Source organism: Epinephelus moara, chromosome 4 (genome assembly GCF_006386435.1).
Source record: "Epinephelus moara isolate mb chromosome 4, YSFRI_EMoa_1.0, whole genome shotgun sequence".
In the NCBI taxonomy this organism is placed as follows: Eukaryota; Metazoa; Chordata; class Actinopteri; order Perciformes; family Serranidae; genus Epinephelus; species Epinephelus moara.
In genome coordinates, this window is record NC_065509.1 from 1,638,578 (window position 1) to 1,644,436 (window position 5,859).

At 39.5% G+C, this 5,859-nt stretch overlaps 2 long non-coding RNA genes across 3 annotated transcripts; both read left to right on the forward strand.

Annotated features, from left to right (window-relative positions):
- Nucleotides 1–2,087: 2,087 nt before the first annotated feature.
- On the forward strand, nt 2,088–3,450 carry LOC126389366 (uncharacterized). Of its 2 annotated transcripts, none has more exons than XR_007569848.1 (4): nt 2,088–2,728; nt 2,935–3,034; nt 3,115–3,199; nt 3,395–3,450. It is a non-coding gene; the product is annotated as an uncharacterized LOC126389366 (long non-coding RNA). The 2 variants fall into 2 exon arrangements; XR_007569849.1 differs by having other exon boundaries at nt 2,935–2,994.
- On the forward strand, nt 3,451–4,903 carry LOC126389364 (uncharacterized). The gene is made up of 4 exons (XR_007569846.1): nt 3,451–3,525; nt 3,647–3,803; nt 4,046–4,140; nt 4,292–4,903. It is a non-coding gene; the product is annotated as an uncharacterized LOC126389364 (long non-coding RNA).
- Nucleotides 4,904–5,859: the final 956 nt, after the last annotated feature.

The following is a 5,859-nucleotide window of genomic DNA, read 5'->3' on the forward strand; positions in this document are numbered from 1 at the left end:
TTGTCTCCTAAAGCTACCGAGAAGTCTAAAGCCTCCGTTCCAAGGTCTTGGCAATAAACTAGATGAAGTCAGGGCAGAGCTTTCAAATGCAGAAATACTAATCACTGATGAAATATCCATGGTCTCAAAGTCGCTCTTTGCCTATGTTAATGCGAGATTGAAACAAATCAAAGGAAGTTCCAAACCTTTCGGCGGAATGTCTGTTCTCACTGTCGGAGATTTCTATCAGCTCCCGCCAGTCAAACAGCCTAAACCTCTGTGTGTCTACGACTCGATGCAGATTGATCTCTGGCATGACAATTTTCAGATGATCACACTGACAGAAATTATGTGTCAGAAAGACGACGTCCCCTTTGCTGAGATGCTGAACAGAATCCGTGTCAAAGAAAAGTCAGAGCCGTTGTCAGACGAAGACAGAGTATTACTCTCGCGAGCTATCACTGACCCTGAACAGTGTCCAAAGGACATACTGCATGTTTATGCTACAAATAAGCAGGTTGATGTGCACAACTCTGAATCGTTGGCCCGTTTTCACGGGCCAGCGAGACAAGCTGCACCTTCCAAAGGCACCAAAAAAGAGTTACCCGACTCAATAAAAGTAGCCATAGGTGCTCGTGTCATGATCACCAGAAACATTGACGTGCAATGAGGACTGTGCAATGGAACTTTTGGAAAAATTGCAAAAATTGTGACCAGCGAAAGTGTCGCGCAAGTCAAAAAACTTGGTCTTGAACTTGAAAATGTGCAAAACAGACACAGAGCAGCTAATAATATTGTGTACATAGACAGAGAGGAAGAAAATCTTAAGCAAAAGGGAGTGGTGCGCAGACAGTTTCCCATAAAGCTAGCCTTTGCTGTAACTGCACACGAAACTCAAGGAATGACTATTTCCTCAGCAGCAGTATCGCTAAAACATGTCTTTGAACACGGCATGGCCTGTGTAGCTCTCAGTAGAGTGACCTCTCTCAGCGGACTGTATGTACTTCATATGGATGAAGACAAAATATATGCCAACCCTGAAATTAACGCTGCTCTTGGTGACATGACAGAAGCTTCAGTAGAACACATAATGCCTCTTCTTCATGTCACAGCGACATTAAACAGGCCAGACGCGTTTACTGTGATACATCACAACGCAGAGGGACTGCCATGTCATATTAATGATATCAAAAGTCACCATGAACTTCACCTGGCAGACGTCTTATGTCTGACTGAAACTCACCTGCGAGGCTCCTTTGTTTCAGAAAGTCTCCATTTAGAAGGCTACAGCTTGTTTAAACGGAATAGAAATGTTTTGTACACAAACTACCCTGACATGGCCAGCAAAGACGGCGGTGGCGTTGAAATCTATGTGAAAAACCATATCAGAGTCCGTGAAAAAAGGTACATCCAAAACGCGACTGATATCGAGTTTACCATTCTTATCAAACCTAAAAGGTCTCTTGGAGTCACTTGAAATCATGGATCAACATCCCATACTAGTCTGTGGAGATTTCAATAAAGATTTGTTGTCCTGTGTGCGCAAGCCGATACTCGAACTGTTTGAATCTAAAGGTTACCAGCAACTCATAACCGCTGCAACCACAGAAAAGAATACTCTGTTGGACCCCATTTTCATCTCTCGTCCACAGTGCTGTCTCCACTCGGGCATGCTGCAAACTTACTAGTTACCACAATCCCGTGTACTGCATCCTAACCACTGAAACGTCGTAAATATAACTCACAAGTATGATCCTCGTAAACTTTGAAACAGAGCAGAATATTATTAAATCATTGCGTTAATGACAGAAAGCTGACATTGTGTGAATTAATAGATGTTTGATTTTGTAGTTATCATTTTGTTGTTTTCTAATCATGTTACTTAAACATTTTTACACAAATTTATAATAATAATAATAATCATGATGCTGATGATGATGATGATGATGATTATCATCATCATCATCATCATCATCATCATCATCATCATCATCATGATAATAATAGTGAAAGTAGGGGGGTCGTCCTCAGCAGTTAGGCTATAAAACCTGTACTGACTGCCCGTGCCTTTTAGTGGCTGGGAGGGAGGGAGGGACGATCTCCCAAAATAGAAAAAGGAACAAATCAGAAAAAGAGAGAGTTTCACAGTGAAGGTTAAATAGACAAAACAATATTGTGAAATTGCAATTAACTAGATCATGACAAATGTCTAACATTGCACAATTGAATAGCTTGTAGGTCATATTTACCCTCCTCAAAAGAGGGAAACACTAATAACACCTGCCCTGGCTCCTGCAGCCTTTCAGAGGCTGAGACCGAGGGAGGGATGAAGAGACCATGTCACTGAAACAGAAAACAAAATAAATACAAATTTTAATTTAAACAAACAAATAATGATAAATAATAATATAAAATAAATGAATTAACTAATAAAGAAATACAAAAAACATAAAAACAATAGAATTATGCAAATCCCATGCCAACCACTGAGCTGCACCCCAGGTCATGGTGAGTGAAAGGTAGAATGTAAAAGAACAATCACTGCCCTTAACAACTACTTAACTTTTTCCTGTGTATGCAGTAGGTTTTTTACAGATAACAAACTGCTTTGAAGGACAGTGCATGAGGAGATGGAGTCCAGCAACCCATCGCTGCTGTCCTCACTGTTAACCTAAAGCATCCATGTACCTGGGAGTGGGAGTCAGCTCACCAAGAGGCCACTGCTTCACCATTAAATGACCTGGACCTGGTGTGTAACTATGTGTTTACTGTTTGACACAGTAAATTCTGACCACCTGCATCAATGCGTCAATGTCATCTCTCTTCCACTAATCTATATACATGACATAACTTACATACACACACAACTCACGTCTTGAATTTTTTAATATTTCATTTGTAGAGGTAAACATACAACCAAGTTAAGGTCTGTGTTTGTGCGCTTGGTATTGACAGGAAACAAACATGTTCCAGAGATGAAGAGAAAGAACTCCAGCAACACACCGCTCCTCACATGTATGATATGTGTCTCTGTTTTATTGTGTATTAGTGGAGTGTAAGTATGTGATGCACACTGTCTATATTGTGATTTTTTTATATGCATCACAAGTATTAGTTTTCACTTCCTCTTACCAGGCTATGACGAGATGTGAAGTTGGGCACACGTCAGTGAAGCAACAAGATACATCAGCAGTCATCTTGAGCTAGAGTCAAACATATTGTAAGCCAACTTTACAGTTCATAGTTGATGCATATCATAAGTATGAGAAATAGTGATAATGTGAAAACATTTAAAGGTTAACTCACTGCTCCCTTTGTTATTAACGTGCAAAAACACAGACTGTTGTGGTATATGACAACTGTCATACCCATTTTTTCTGTTTGTGCCTGTGTCTTTCATGAACAACAAACAAAGCGGACTCCAGCAACACTTGACTGTGCTCTGCACAGCTAAGCCACACTGAGAGGCTAACTGTGCTCTGCACAGCTAAGCCACACTGAGAGGCTACGATGAACACACCTGACAACTGTCTGGACGTGTACCTGGTATGTGACTGTGTTTTTCTGTCAGTCACATACAGTGTAAAGTTACACCATGTATCTTCAAACTGTTGATTTCCAGACATGGCATTACAGGTTTCTCTCCTCTCCTCACTTCTCATCACAGAACCAGAGCCACATGGACCGAGGGACAGGAACAGGCAGTGCAGCTAAGTGTCTTTAGGTTATGACCAAATGTGAAGTTGGAAACACATGTCAATGAAGCAGTGCCATGCTGACAAAATACATCAGCAGTCAGTGGTTGAGCTGGATTCAGACATATTGTAAGTCAACTTTACAGTTCAAAGATGATGCATCTTATAAGTATGAGAAATAGTGATAACGTCAAAACATTTAAATGTTCAGTCACTGCTCCTTCTGTTTTCCCTCTAACACTCAAGAGTTGTAGAGAGATGTCTGTGATTTACATGTGCAAAAACACAGACTATTATGGTATATGACAACCCATACCCATTTTTAATGCTTGTGTGCTTGTGTCTTTCATGAACAACAAACGGAAATCAAGAACGACTCCATCAACACTTAGCTGTGCTCTGCACAGCTAAGCCACACTGAGAGTCTATGACAACTACACCTGACAACTGTCTGGACCTGTACCTGGTATGTGACTATGTTTTTCTGTCAGTCATAAACATTGTACTGTTACACCATGACTCTTCAGCCTTTTGATTTCCAGACATGGTGTTACAGTCTGCTCTGCTCTGCTCTGCTCTGCTCTCCTCTCCTCTCCTCTCCTCTCCTCTCCTCTCAGAACCAGAGCCACATGGACCCAGGGACAGGAAAAGGCAGTGCAGCTACATGCTTTTTACTCAACATTCATTCCTAATCTTCAGATGGACCCAGACCGTCTTTAAGTATCGTATATAGGCTAGGTTGTGAATAGAGTTGAAACTTGTTGACTATTAAATTTGTACTTGTTTTCTAAAACTGTTTGTAATGAAGTGCTTTGAGTTTTTCTGTTTGCCCCAATGCCCCATTGTAACATTTATAATGCAATTTTTCTCCACTACAGCTAATGCTGCGCTGAGAGAGTCTGAGAGTCCTGAACGGCCAGCCGTCCTGGTAGGGGATCCTGCAAAGACTCGGCCTACCTGAAGGTTTCTTCCTTTTTTCCCGAATAAGGGTTTTTTAGGGAGTTTTTCCTGACATGCTTTGCAGGTCGAAGGCTGAAGACTCAAAGAACAGCGAGATATCTTTTACACCTGAATCCAGCTATTTTTCCCTTTTTCATTTTGTTATTTCTTTTCCCATGACAACGGGCTATAACCATGAAGCTTAAATTTGCAATGATTATTTATATACATTTTCGATGGACTCCACACAATGCACCTGTTGTGCAAAATGTTTTATTTTCATGCTTATATATTTTGTTGGACTTAAAAAATTTAAATAAATTTACTGAAATGAATTATTTTTCAACAGGGCATGTCTTCTTCATCATCAAAGGAACCTTTGAAAATACTTAATGGTAATCATAGTTTGAATAATAGTAGTAGTTCTGTGGGAACAGTGACACGGTGAGTATTTTTATGTGTGTGTGTGAACCCATAAACTTAAGACATTAGTTGAGAAGAGATTTGGAGTAGAGACTCTGTTCAAGTATTAAAAATCAACATCAATTAGGACATGCTGGCTATTATTTTCTCATTCATAATACTCAGGCGATTGGCCAATTTCAACAGCCTCAGGTTGGTCCTGTCCTCTGATTGGTAGATTGACCTAAAGCTGTTTCTTGGCAGTTAAAACCTCATACAAAGAGAATTACACCTGAAGCAGCTCAAAGTTTGATATTATTGACACTTACAGTCTTTCTGTCTGTCTCTGTCGGCATCTTTCTGTGTCCAACTTTGTCATGCTACACTGCAGACTTTTTTAACTGTTAATACATTCAAACTTAGAGCTGCTTCATATTGAATTCTTTCTTTCAGATTTCTAACAAACATTCAAATATACATAATTCAAATATTATTACATTATCTTGGCAGGTATCCAGTGTGGTGTTAGCTTTCTAACAAACATTCAAATATCCTACATAATTCAAATATTATTATATTTTCTTGGCAGCTATTCAGTGTGGCGTCAGCTTTTTAACAAAAATTCAAATATTCCACACAATTCAAACATCATTCCATTAAAAAGGCAGCTATTCAGTGTGGCATCAGCCTTTCTACAAAAATTCAAAGATTCAGATCATCTATTCACTTTTTTCCTAACATTCATACTTTCTGAGATATTTACGATTTTTCCCAAATCCTTTTCCCATTGGGAATGCATTACGGAATCCTCAAAAATCTAAAAATTTCACCTTTTTTCAAACTG